The sequence below is a fragment of the Hyaena hyaena genome, unplaced genomic scaffold, assembly GCF_003009895.1.
Source record: "Hyaena hyaena isolate Hyena2069 unplaced genomic scaffold, ASM300989v1 scaffold_1098, whole genome shotgun sequence".
NCBI lineage: Eukaryota > Metazoa > Chordata > Mammalia > Carnivora > Hyaenidae > Hyaena > Hyaena hyaena.
Window position 1 is genome coordinate 120,888 of NW_024081728.1, and position 14,544 is coordinate 135,431.

A 14,544-nucleotide genomic window follows, 5' to 3' on the forward strand; every position below is an offset into this window, starting at 1 on the left:
ACATACTCAGAAGCGGTGGTCCAGATAAGTAGAAATAATACAAGTTGTTTCCTAAATTATTGTACTGCCTTCACATTCTCTCTTCTACCAGTCCACGTGTCCTCTGAGTATAGGGACGTGAAAAAACAGAAATGGATTGAATAACAAAAATTAATAATATGGCAAGAAAGCAAAAGGTGTGCTGGTGTAAACCAGTATATGAATTAGATCATCACCCTGTACTTGTTAGTCACCTTTCAAAAAATCTACTCCTAAAGAAGAATTTTCTACATTGTTTTCCCGTCTCAAACCAGACGGAAAAAAAGTCTTTCACACTTTTTGATCTACCTACTTTTGTTCTTTTGTTGTCTGTAATCAAATGTGAATTTCCGAAATGACATCCGGTATTCAACTTAGTTCCATAACAAACCTGCAACCCGGTGGGATGTCACCCACAGGACTGATGCCTGGCGACACTTGGGAGGATCCAAACAGGGAACCAGTATCGCTTTAAGCCACATCGGTTCTCAAGACGGTGTCACTGGTCACAGGGAGAGAGGCAAATTCACGAGTAGCATTGTGGGAGTTAATGAATGGCGGGCCAGATGGTGCCTGTCAGAAGGTGTTGACTCTTCCGACAACTGGGACTGTTTCCCGGGAGTCAATGAGAAGTGCGGCCGAAACGGACTGCATCTCAATCACTCGGAAGCAGACAGACCCACTGCTAATGAAAGTAATCACAGAGCCAGGAATATTTTTTCTCTTTTGATTTTGTTTGTTTGTGTTACACGGTAGACACGGCAGAGTATCTAACCGAAGACACAGTTTTCGTGTTAAGCTATGCTATGGAGAAAATATGAAAAGCTATATAGAAATGGCATATTCCTAATTAGGAAATATCAAAACACAACAAGGAAAAATTCTGAAATAAGGGTACACTCGCCTGGAATTAATGCAGGCATTCTGAGAATGATAGCATGAACTGCGTGGAATGAGATAAAATTGAAATCCGAAGATCTGCAGGTATCATTGAAAGATGGTCACACTGATAGAGCCCACTAAGGGCATGTCGACATCTCACATTTCTGACATAAACCACTTTTAGCAACTTGACCATTTTCATTAAAAAAAAATTTTTAATGGTTATTCATTTTTGAGAAAAAGGGAGACAGAGAGAGAGACAGAGACAGAGACAGAGCATGTGTGGGGGAGGAGCACAGAGAAAGACACCGAATGTGAAGCAGGCTCCAGGCTCTGAGCTGTCAGCACAGAGCCTGACATGGGGCTTGAACTCACAAACTGCAAGATCATGACCTGAGCTGAAGTCAGATGCTTAACCAACTGAGCCACCCAGGCGCCCTCGACCATTTTCATTTGTTGCTTTAATCAACTGGTGACATTTTCCCATAACATGCTACTGACATCTTTGATGGGTAAATCCTGTTACTTAGTGCTAACCTTTTAACAGATATAAGCAATAGAAAACGTCATTGACATTTTGTTGTTAATAGATAAAATTACCTGAACATATATATCTTCTTGCTGTGTTACTGATAGGTATTACATAAGATCCGCTAAATCTTCATCGAACTCTGGGGAGGCAGTTTGATCTAAGCAAAAATGTCAGCAGACTGGGGGATTTGCTTCTTGTCAGTTACATGACCTTGGGCAATTGTTTAACCCCTCCTTGCCTCAGTTTCCTGCTATAGTGCGGATTATATGACATGATTGTAAAGAACCTATCATAAAGTTAACTCTTACATTGATTGCTCCTCTTTCTTGACTACAAAAAGCAATCAGTTCAGTTCATTCATTCATTTCATTTTTATTTTTCCATTCTCCTTATCGCAAACCCTGGGTTTGCCTTTGACCTTATATCTACCCTCAATAGCGCTCATAGAACTTCATAGATATATCCAGAAATCTGTTCCTTCCTGTTACCTCATAGGAAGCAAAGACTATATGAGTACATGGTGGATAGATATTAAATATCTTACTATCATCTTTTTTTGCTACTAGAGTCAAACCCCCTTGGCAGGGGTCAGTGTAATGGGTTTTTCCATTACAATTTACTCCATGTTGGGGATGGAGAATTTCCTGGGGGCAGACATTTCTTGCAGAGAGTTGAAACGATGCAACCAGTAGCAATAGGTGAAGTTCCATATTCCAAGTAGTGATCAAAATATGTGTCATTTCTTTCTCTTTCAAACGTGATTGTTTTAAGTTTGTTGGTTGTGAGCCATGCATCAGATTACATACATAAACACATTTCTCATTACATGGGGTTAGGCTTTCAGTCAGCCTCCATCTCCTCCTGCATGAGAGATTGAAGCAACCATCAAGATGTGGAACCAGGTATTTTTTTTCTTTTTTTGGTCAGGATAACAATGGCATATTTTTATCTCCAATAGACTCAACAATGAAATATAATAAATAACAGAATGAAGGAGATTTTGACAATTTATACATGTCTATTCTAAAATGAAAAGGAAGCAAGGAGAATACCGAACTCGGAAGAGAACACTAAAAATGTTGAGCACGTCACAGCAGAATGTGATCAGCATGGCTCAGAACACAGAGGTGAGGTTGACATTGTGCACAAGATTGAGTTCAGCCAACCTGGAATATGATGTGCATTGGCCGCCATTTAACCAAAGACTTTAAAAATATCTATTTCAGAAACATCTCCAGCTTTTAAAACTTAACGTAAATTTTAACTCAAGGTATTCAATCATGGGGCAAATATCTCAAATGTTAATTCTGAGAGGCTAGAATTCTAAACTTATTGAGTTGAGTCATGTACATGCTTTGTGAACAGTACAATTAATTCTAAAAAGCAATAACATTTCTACATCTATGTGTCTTGTCACTCCTCTCTCAATACTATCTTTTTATCTGTCTCATGTTATCATCAGAGTCACAAACAGCATTCAGACCCACGTATGCTCAGCCTTCCTGATTATTTTCACACTGCGACTGATGCACGAACACCTGCAGATTGGTGTCCTCTTAGCTCTAACCCATTGGATTTGTCACATGTCCATGAGTACCATTTACAGAGCTAAACACGTTTCACTCACAAACACTTGCAGACCATCTCTGTCTAGTGACGTAGGAATGCTTTCTTGCACTCTGCTTGAGAAATGACCATCACGCACATACATGGTTTTTCCACATTAAGCTGTCAGATACACACATGTGAAGTAGAAGTTGAATTTTAACACAACTTCCCTCCCTCAGGATCCATGACTTTCACATTCCAAGCTCAGAGCTAGGATTAGCTCCCTCTCGAATTCCAGTGTCTCATTAGGGAAACAACTCTTCTTCACTGGGCTAAAAAAGACTGGGGACTGGTACAGTACTGGGTCACTTGCACCAAACCCACTTTAGCTTCATAGACTTGTGCCCAGCAGCATTTCTGCCTCAGTTCTCTCTTGCTTTGCATTTACAGACCCAAGTAAAGAATTGAATACTGATAGATAATGATGTCAGCCAGGGTATTATTAGGCCAGGCTGTAAGAATACATCAAGTTATCAAAGTCAGAGAAATCCATTCACCATGGATCATTGAATGACGCTGAGCAGTTTAAAAACTGGAATTTCTGGGCTCCTGTCCCACTATGGTAGAGCCACTTATAATTAGGTAAAGTAAATGTTTAACTTCTGAGTCCAGTGACCTAAGAGTAAACGTCCCTGCCACCCAGCTGGTCCTCATCCTCCCAAAAATATCTTCCCAAATTGCTTAAGAATTTTTAAAATTCCTTTCACATGGAGCAACATTATTCATTTCTAAATGCCAGTAGGAGAAGCCGTATGTTTACTTAATATTGCATGAAATATTATCCTTATAGGGGGTACGTGTCCTTTAGGAAAATGCAGACATTACAATTTAGCCCAAGAGGGATGATCTCCTATGAGGAAGGCTGGCTGTTTGAGTACTGATTCTCCCTCCTTCCCCCCATCACCAGAGCTTTACAGCTTGGGGTTCTTGCGTGGTTTGGGTTACCACGGCCACCCCCAGGGATGGCATGCTCCCCCTCTAATACTCTGGTCATGCATTGACTAATGCCTCCTAGTGTCTCTTAGCAAAGCAGATACTGGATGGAATACTCAAATACAATGCTGGCAGGAGGAGAAAAAATGGAGAGGATGAGGTAAGGGAGGAAGAAAGGGAACTAGCACTACATGACTCCAGTCTGGGAGCTTTCCATATCCGGGAGCTATTTAATCCTCACATCAATCATACAAGGAAGATGTTATTATTCACACTTCATAAGTGATACAAGACCCAGAGAGATTGAGTAACTTGCCCAATATCTGCCATGGGTAAATGACAGAGCTGGGATCCTCACCCAGATATGCACAACCTTACGGAGTATACCTGGCTCACATCCAGGGAGGGCTTGCTCCTTCAGAGTACCAAAGGATCCCCGCAACTTTTCTGTTAAGTCTCTTGGGCTTCCTAACTCCTCATACCAAATTCATCTCTATAGGGACAGTGCAAGCACCTTCCAAAGAAAACCATATCTCCAATATACAACTGACTTCATGGGCAAGCCCGAGAAAAACATCCTGTAGCCCACCTGCAACTGACTTTTTGTTTCTGGCTATCTAGCCTGAGACACCCTTTTTGACATGACTGGTTCTCCCTCAAATCCGGTACGTCTCTGGACCCAGCCACAACACGACACAACTTCATAACCATATAATCTTGCATGTATCTTCCACACAAGAGTTACACACAAATATAGTAATAGGGCATATTTCTCCTATAGACGGTAACATCATATTCTTTTCTGAGGGAGGCACTAAGTGAAGGCAGGAAGAGGAATGAGAATTTCTGTTAAGACCCTGCTGATTTCTGAAGGCTCACCACAGATACTCATTCATGTGGATTTTTCTGATGTCTGCATGTGGTCTAAAGGTACCCATTTTCTAATCTCATAACGTTTTGTTTCTACCTCTATTATTGCCTTAAGATTATGCTGTTTTGTGTAATAATTGGCTATTGACAGCCCTCCACCCAAAGAAAAGTGAAAGTGCCTTATCTCATGCACTTTTTGAAGCAACTTGGAACTGGTAAGAGTAGTACTCATGTTAATGGTAACGACCACTATTCACTGAGCACTTACCTTTGAGTGTCCATCCATACAACTCTTGAGATAAAGAATATTAGTCCTTTTTTTGTGTGTGGATGTAGGAACCAATGTTTTAAACAGTTAAACAATTTCCCCAAAATCTCATACCAATATATGGATTCAATCCCACATTTGACTAATTCTCAGAGGATATGCTCCCCCCGCCCCCAGTGGTCACTAAATAAGTGTTTACTCAAAGAATGAGGATAGTAACACTTCACCTGTTTCTCAATTTTGGTCTGTAAATGATCTAAAATAAATCAAACAGGCAGAGAGTTTTGTTGTTGTTTTTAAGATCCCATAAGGTCCTCCATAAGTAACCCCAGTTTCGTACTGGTATTTCCAAGAAGCATCAGTAGTTCATAAAAAAGTATGCATGTTAAGAACTATAAAAACAGAGATAAGAAGGTAAGACCAGGTAGAGGTGGTCCCAAGGTATAAACTCCTAGTTACAGAAGTAAGTCCCAGGGATGTAAAGCACAGCAGTAAATAACAATACTGTGTATTTGAAAGTTGCTAGGAGAATATATATTAAAAGTTCTCATTGCAACACACAAAAATTGTGACTACATGTTCTGATGCATGTTAACTAAACATATTCTGATGATTGTTTCACGATATATACATGTGTCAAATCACTGTGTTCTAAAAATGAATACAATGTTATATGTCTAGGTAGAAAAGACTATGTATTTGAAGATTGGACTTTTTATTTTTATCTCTGCCATAGTTTAGGTGGTCATTCTTCTACCAAGGGTACTTCTACCTCTCAGCAAGCCAGCTGACTCATTACTGAGGATCAGTCTCCCTGTCAACTTCTATAGATATTCTGTGGATCCTCAAATCCTTTGAGAAGGGATAAAACAAAACAAGGATCTACATTAGTATGTATTAAGCAATGGGAATTCAGTATTATCATTTGTTAATAGAATTAAAAGTCTGCAAGAGACTGAGTAGTCTTCAGGTTATTTTCTGTGAGGAAGAAATAACTCTTCACTCCTCACTGAATCATGTTTCATGGTATTGTGCACAAAATCTGCTTGCCAGAGGTCAGTGCTGTGAATAGTAAATGACTTCTATGCTAGGATATTTAGATTTATCCTGGATTTTGGATACGAAGGCTGCCCCTGCTCCACTGAGTCAGAGACAAGTCATGGCGATAATGTTAATCAGATATGAACAGACCAACAATTAGGGATATGAAATTACCATTATTGATGGTGATGAAATTAGAAGGAAGGAAGGAAGGAAGGAGGAAGGAAGGAAGGAAGGAAGGAAGGAAGGAAGGAAGGAAGGAAGGAAGGAAGGAAGGAAGGAGAATACAGATAAGAGAGTCACACAAACACATAGGGGCACACACTTAGGAGAGGAGAATGGGAAAAGAAAGGAAAACAGATGTTCTGTTTACTAGACCACACAGAGCAGTTGGTGTTCCACGGCCACCAAAATGATGGGCCAACAACATTATCAATCTCAATATATGTTATAAGACTACATTTTTTTTTGCTCATTTGATTCATCAACTAATCAAATTAGTTTGTTTTAATAAACCATTGTAGATTATTAATTATTAACAGTGTTAGGCTCTCGTGGAGGGAAACCAGGAAATGCTAAAAGCTAGTTCTTTTCCTTCAGCTTCCTACAGTCTCCTTCACTGCACACTTGGGAACGCCTACTGGTACCAGCGACTGTTCCCACATCTCTGTCCCACCAGACCAAGAAATCTTTGAGTGTAGAAGCAGACGACCATGCAAGAAAACAAATATGATACTGCATCATCAGCTTTTCAAATCAGAAGGATGGCCTTTGGGAAGGCTTCCCAAAAGAGATCTGGGTTGAGAAGATCTTCATTAATGAGTAAAAGCTACATATTTGAGGCAACACATGCATGAGACAGTATGCCACTTGAAGCCAACAGTAAGAGGATCCACATAGTGGAACAGAGTCTTTAAGGAAATGGAAGTTGAGGCCAGCTGGAAAGGAGGGTGGGGGGTGGGCATAAAGGGTCCCAGATGCTATGATCTGGAACTTGAACAAAATACATGTGCAGAAAAACATAACCAAGAGCATAAAGGAGTAAAGAAACATGAATAATGATTAGAAGCTAAACCTTCAGAGGACGTATATTGAAGTCTGAATTCAGAGAAGTGAGAAGACCACCTTGGCAGAGAAAACCACCACCCCTGACTCCCCTTTAGCTTGCTTGCCTCCCACCCCAAAGACAAAACTCAGGAGATTGGCTTTCCAGGTCCCTTTAGAGGAATGTCTGGACACGTGACCAGTGATCCTAACCAGGCCACTGAGCTTAAGATAATGTCTCCTGGGTCTTCTCCAGATACACAGACACCAGCAAATTGTGCTGCTTATTCAAAGACTTTTCTTCCCTAATTAAAGGAAAGACCCACCAACCAAGCTTTCCCTCACTCTCCTACCATGACCTGTTCTCCGCCCTTGAAAACGCCTCATGCCCTTATGAATCTTCAAGAGCCAAATGATCCTGGCAGAAAGCTCAGGGCACTGTTTCCTAAACCGAGATCAATCTCGTCAAATAAATCATCCCCGCTTGATGTGTCTCTTCCAGTGAGCAGACCATCACTAGCCATCCAATTACAATTTATTTCCTAAGGTAAGTAAACAAAATTTCATTTTGCTACATCATCAGGTTCAACCAAGTTAGAAAACCCAAACACCCGAAAGGCAGATGCATGGTGACTACAGTGAAACCCTAATGGGTTTGCTCTCAGATGGCCATACAATATAATTGAATCGTATTTATACAATTTTCTAGACAGAAAGGCAGATTCTGGTATATTATGTGTCTTTAATTAGATGAGGTGGTCAGATTAACCACAAAATGAGGACACCAATTGGAAGTCATGACCTGGAACCAGATTCATTCCCTGGGGTGTGGGCACAAAGAAACCCATGAATAAGTGTCCAGAAGTTTAGGACAACCACTGTGTTCTTTTCCTGCTTTACTTTATTTGTTTTTTAATTAATTAATGTATTGGTTTAAATTCAAGTTAGTTAACATACAGTGTAGTATTGGTTTCAGGAGTAGAACCCAGTGATTCATCACTTACATGCAACACCCAGGGCTCATCCCAATAAGTGCCCTCCTTAATGCCCGTCCCCCATCTAGCCCATCATCTCACCCACTTCCCCTCTAGCAACACCCAGTTTGTTCTCTGTATTTAAGAGTCTCTTATGGAATTTAAGAAACACAACAAATGAACATCGAGGGAGGGAAGGAAAAAGTAAGGTAACACCGTAAGAGACTGTTCTGCTATATTTCATGCCCTCCTTTCTACATGGTGATTTTCTGCATCTGGGTCATAGAGCCACGGCGGCCCATCTCTTTAATAGTCAGGGATAATAAGGATGATCATCAAGGCAGCACATGGGCACGAAGAGCTAATCAGAGATGCATGCCAACCGGGTTCCAGTCAGAGTAATGCTAACAGGAAGTGTAATGTTTGAGTTTGTTAAATCTAAAGTAATGGAACCCTGCCTTCCTACAGCTGAGATTGGTCTTAAAGACAGAAGGGTTGTGTGCCTTCTCCTGGGGGACAGGTGGTGCAGCTGTGGAAAGGAAGGCTACTCACCAGGAAGCAGGCAAGACCTGATAGGCCTGAAAACCCTGGATCTCTAAGTTTACTCCTTCCTGATTGTCCTTCGACTAGTCTAACATCCAATGCAGAGATTTGCCAAAAAGTAGAGCTACCTAAATCAAGGATTTTTCTGTACTTAACATTTAATGAGGGACCCTTAGAAGTAGCCTTACCACCACCCCCCCACCACCAAAAAAACAGATTCCAATGTGTATCAGACCCCTGGGGAAACACTGAGTCAGACAGAGTTTAATTAAAAACAAAAACAATTCTTAATTAGCTCTAGACCAGTTCATTTTATACACTATCAGAAAAGATCCATAAGCACCTTGTTAATGACAGCAAGTAACAAAGTCATATGACACCAATATTACCCCAAATTTGAAAACCCATTTTGTCATACCCTCCTTGCATTGTCGTAGGCTCTACTGTTTACTTTTTGTATGATTGCTAATTGTTACATAGTGCTCTGCTGGGGTTTCGAAGCCCTTAATGCATCCCTTAGAAATTCTTAGTTTCACAGCTTCTGAAATGACAACAGAGCTAAAACAGAAGGAAATACAGTATCAAACCCCTGCTGGTGTGATTCTATATAGCTTACTCAGAATGGAAACATTGTGTTTACCCATTTGCATATCAACTCCAACCTGTGCAGGAATATCAATTGCTTTCCATAGCTGCTTTTCTCTTTGTTTTTCTGAAAGTAAAGGCAAGCCAATGTTGCATGCTGATGAGGTAGTGTCTTCTCCCCCCAACACACAGAGGGATTGTACTAATCATTGAACTTCAATCTGTCTCAGAAACAGGTATTTTTTTTTTTAGTAGAAGATTTGACAGCAGGTGTAAAGTTTTCTAATAATAAAACAAATTGACAAATCAATACAAGATTTTATTTAGAACAAATGTATTTTAATGTTTATTTTGACAAGGCTACAGTACGCCATCATCACTGATTCTGATTAATACGTGGGTACCAAATGAGATGCCAGAATGCAGAATGCATTAGCTCAGTTAGCCTATTTCAAGGGCTTGAATTTTGATAATCAGAATATAATAATTTAAGTGCTTTTGTAAAATGTCAGTGTCTGATCCACAGGTATGATATATGCTAGAAAATATGTATTCTAAACAGAGCACAGGATAAAATCTCAATAAACTGAGAACTTCTATCTGCTGCAGAAAAAAATCCAACAAGAGAGCACGGAGAATGGTGGACTAAAGAAATAAGTCTAAGCTCTGGCACGACATAAGTGTAATGAGGAACAAAGAGGTCAGTTTAATGAAGACTGTGACCACAGCTGCTGCAGTAAAGGCCAGGACACTGTAGCACTGCCCAACATACTCAAGGCTGATAACGAGCGTTTGAGAATGTCGGCCTCGAGGCGGCAAGAATGGAGGTGCTTTCTACTGGAGAGCAAGAAAGAATCCTTTGACTTCTGGTTGCAGCAATGATTATCAGAATCTGGATCTTGCTTCTGTTTAAAAGGGTTCAGCCTATTTTTCATGTGATTGCTTTATGCCCTGACATTTCCCCATGGTTTCAGGATCTTGGGCCGTACATCAAAAGTGGAGTCACTTATCTAAATGTTTTCAGAACTATCTGAAGAATTCTAGGACCACTAACTAATGGACAACTTTATTCATACAACTGAGAGAAGCGCTAAAGGAATAGAGGATAAGCGTGAAAGAGACATGCCCCACCTCTCTCCTACCCCCTCCCCATCCTATAAAAATATATTACACATTGAGAGTTCCTCACACATGCTGAGTAAAAGTCTTTTGTTGACGACATTCAAAACCTGATTCTAAAATTCACATGGAAATACTAAGAACCTAGTAGAGCCCAAAAATTTTTGCAAAACAACAAAGTCAGAGAAATAACATGTCCTGATTTCAACATGTACCAAAAAACTATAGTAATCAAGATAGTGGGCTATGTTGTAGAGATAGAAAATTAATTCAATGGATGGCATAAAGAATCCAGAAATCACCCACATATATATGGCTAACTGGCTTGGGGATTTTTTTGTCTGTTTGTTTGTTTGCAAATATGCTAGAGAAATTCCGTGGGGGAAATAAAAAGTTTTTAAATAACTGATGCAAGACAAAAATTGCAAAAAAGTGAAGCTTGACCTTGACTCATACCATACCCAGAAATTAATTTTTTTAAGATTCTATTTTTTTAAAGCAATCTCTACACCCAATGTGGGGCTCAAACTCTTGATCCCAAGGTCAAGAGTCTCATGCTCTACTAATTGAGTCAGCCAGATGCCCCCAGAAATTAATTTTAAAATGGATCAGAAATTGAAATATAAAACCTAAAATTATCCACCTTCTGGAAGAAAATATGGAGGAAAATCTTACTGCCTTTGGATTAGGCAAATATTTTTTTTAAGTTTATTTATTTTTGAGAGAGAGAGAGAGAGCACAAGCAGGGAGGGGCAGAGAGAGAGAAGGAGATACAGAATCTAAAGCAGGCTCTAGGCTTTGAGCTGTCAGCACAGAGCCCAACGCAGGGCTCAAACTCATGAGCCATGAGATCATGACCTGAGCCAAGGTCAGAAGCTTATTCCACTGAGCCACCCAGGTGCCTGTAGGCAAATATCTTTTTAACTCAGATTCAAGAAGAAAAAAAAATGATTAAATGGACTCCATCACAAACTTTTTTTTAATGCTACAACTTTGCTCTTAAAAAGGGACTGTTAAGAAAATGAAAAGGTGGGCTACGGATTGCGGGGGAAAGGATATGCAAAACAAATATCTGGTACACATGTAAACATATCTGAACTCATATGCAGACTGTGTTACAAATTCTTATAACTCCATAAGAAAAGCAAACAATCCAATAAAAAAAAAGCAAACGGATTTTAAAGAAGACATAAGGATGACAAAATAAGCATAGGACAAATTTTCAACATCGTGAGTCATTAGAGAAAGATGGTCATTGGAACCACTAAATGTTACAAGAATGGCTAAAATTTAAAAAATAAATTATAAAAATGGAAGATGCCAAGTGTTGGCAAAGATGTGGAGCAACTAGCCCTTTATTCATCGCTGGTGGGAATGCAAAATAGAACTGCCACTCAGGGAAAATAAATAGGTGGTCCTTTATCAAGTTAAATAGACACGTACAATATAGCCCAGAAAGTCCACCTCTAAGTGCTCATCCAAGAGAAATGAAAATATGGGTTCCTGAAGAGATCTGTACTCAAGTTCAGAGCCGCTTTATTTAACAGTTGTCTCAAAACTTGAAAGAAGTCAAATGCTCATCAAACTGGAGAAGGAATAAACTAATAGCGGTGTATTCACACAAAGAAACACTCTTCAGCAACAAACAGGAGTGCATATGGACACATCAACACCGTAGATGTTCTCAAGAGGCTTAGGGGGAGTGTGAGAAGCAGACACGAATGATTGTATGATTCCATTAATATGAAACTCTTGAAAAGCCAGACTAAAGTGATCAGGATTCTCAGAGGTCAAAGAAATAGGAGAGAAGAGACTGACTACAAAGTAGCACAAGACTTTTAGGGGAAATAGAAATGTTCCATACCGTGATCTTGTGTGGTTATAGGACTGTATGCGCTTGTCAAAACTCATTACATAACATACTTAAGTTGAATTTTATTGAATATAAATTATACCACAATAGAGGTGCTCCCACCCTCTGGGGAAAAAAAGGCTGCAATCAGTTCTTTGTGTATCATATTGGATAAGCAGGTGAGACGCTAAGGCTATATAATACACATGGTACGGGTTCTTCTGAAAGGGATGTTGTAGAGATACTGGTCCCACTTGATACCCAACCCTAGGAAAACTGCTTTAAATTTTGTGCCTGTGGGCCTCTTTGAAACAGTGATCAGGAGTGAATTAAGAAACTGGTTACTTATAGTGCCTGGGTGGCTCAGTCAGTTGAGCATCTGACTTCGGCTCACGTCATGATCTCACTGTTTGTGAGTTCAAGCCCGGCGTCGGAGCCTGGAGTCTCCTTCGGATTCTGTGTCTCCCTCTCTCTCTGCTCCTACCCTGCTCATGCGCTCTCTCTCTCTCTCTCTCTCAAACATAAAACAAACATAAAAAAACATAAAAAAAAAAAAGAAACCGGTACTTATAGTTTATTATAGCAAACAAATTAATCAATGCAATTTGGCCAAAAGGTTATGGACATATACAAATAACATGAAGGAACAGCAGGTGAATGTTTGAAACATGTAGCAAAGCAGACACATCTTCTATCCACGTATTCTTAATGTCTGATGGGCCAAATGTCTATGACTATCAGAAAATTAAACGTGAATATAGCCTGTTGGCTGGCAAGTCTAAAATTCAGAAGTCTCTATTTGTAAACAGATGCTATAGTTACTTATGACTGTACAGAATTGAATGACAGATAATAGAAGGTATTTTCAAAGGACACAAAATGACATGTACATACTTAATGATCTTTTAACATGCAAGGGAAATCAAAAAACATACCTAAAAATGTTGACAGGGATTATCCATGAGTGGGTTGTTGATTTTTTTCCTCATTCTATTTTATAATTTGCAAATTTTTCATGAGAATGTACTACTTTCCTAATATTGTCCTTAGGCATATGGAAAAGCACGCAGATAACACCTATAAATGCCTTTCCAGGGAAGAGCTTACCAGCAAATTTATCACGATAGGTAATTTGTTCTGTATTATGTTTTGTGTTCACCTGTTCCTGTTTTTCTTTTTCTTTTTTTAATATTTTTATTTATTTCTAGGAGAGAGAGAGAGAGAGACAGCGTGAGCAGGGGAGGGTCAGAGCGAGAGGGAGACACAGACTCTGAAACAGGCTGTCAGTCAGCACAGAGCCCGAAGCGGGGCTCGAACCCACGAACCGCGAGATCGTGACCTGAGCGGAAGTCGGACGCTCAACCGACTGAGCCACCCAGGCGTCCCTGTTCCTGTTTTTCTTGCTACTGAAGAACTTTGCAAAAATGTTCCCTCAACTTGCAGGTAACGCTGGCCTCCAAATAGCTCAGCTTCCCCAAGAGTCAGGTCCTTTAAGCAGGATAACAATGGCTAGGAATGCTACCTGGGCAGGTAATTTAACAACTTAATATCAGCTATGCTCAGGAATGGAAACTCTCTCATCATAAATGGTTTCTCCAAAGGCCATAGTCAGTCTGACACAGATAGTTTCCTATGACAACAAGCCCATTAGTATATTTTTAATAGGAGTTAAAGGCACAAAACCAGAGAAGTCATTTTCTTGAAAGTAATTGCAGAACAAGACATTAATCTGTTATCAAAGCATATGAAATGTGTTGAAAAACTTACAAAGAAAACTGATGCTGTGGGAAATTTTAAGTACATTTCATATTGACAACCCAAAATATGAGAAAAATGGCTAGTGCGTGTTTGGGGGAATGTTCATGCAAGATAACAGACTTTGAATATAAACAAGTACCTAGAAAACATTTCTGAATTGCTTAAAAGGATATCTGTTCTTTTAAAAATGTATGGGTTTGTGAAGTAACTACCAGTAAATGCCAGAGGGAGTAGAGTTATTGACCAGGGCTACAAAGCTATATATTGCTCCAAAGACATTCTACTTTTACTCACAAAAATACAAACAAAATGAAAAAAGTAAAAACTTTTTGCAATGGCAAATATACTGTACATGATCAAACTCAATTACCCAACATTATGCATTATATACAAAGTCATTTGGACCTCTACCTGAAACACAAGTAATTGCTTTATCAAAGAGATAACAGGGGCACCTGGGTGGCTCAGTCAGTTAAGCGTCCAACTTCAGCTCAGGGCATGATCTCACAGCTCATGA

General features: G+C 39.7%; 1 non-coding gene across 1 annotated transcript; it reads right to left on the bottom strand.

The window, feature by feature from the left end:
• Positions 1 to 13,565: 13,565 nt before the first annotated feature.
• Positions 13,566 to 13,650, bottom strand: TRNAG-UCC. Its single transcript has one exon. It is a non-coding gene; the product is annotated as a tRNA-Gly (tRNA).
• Positions 13,651 to 14,544: the final 894 nt, after the last annotated feature.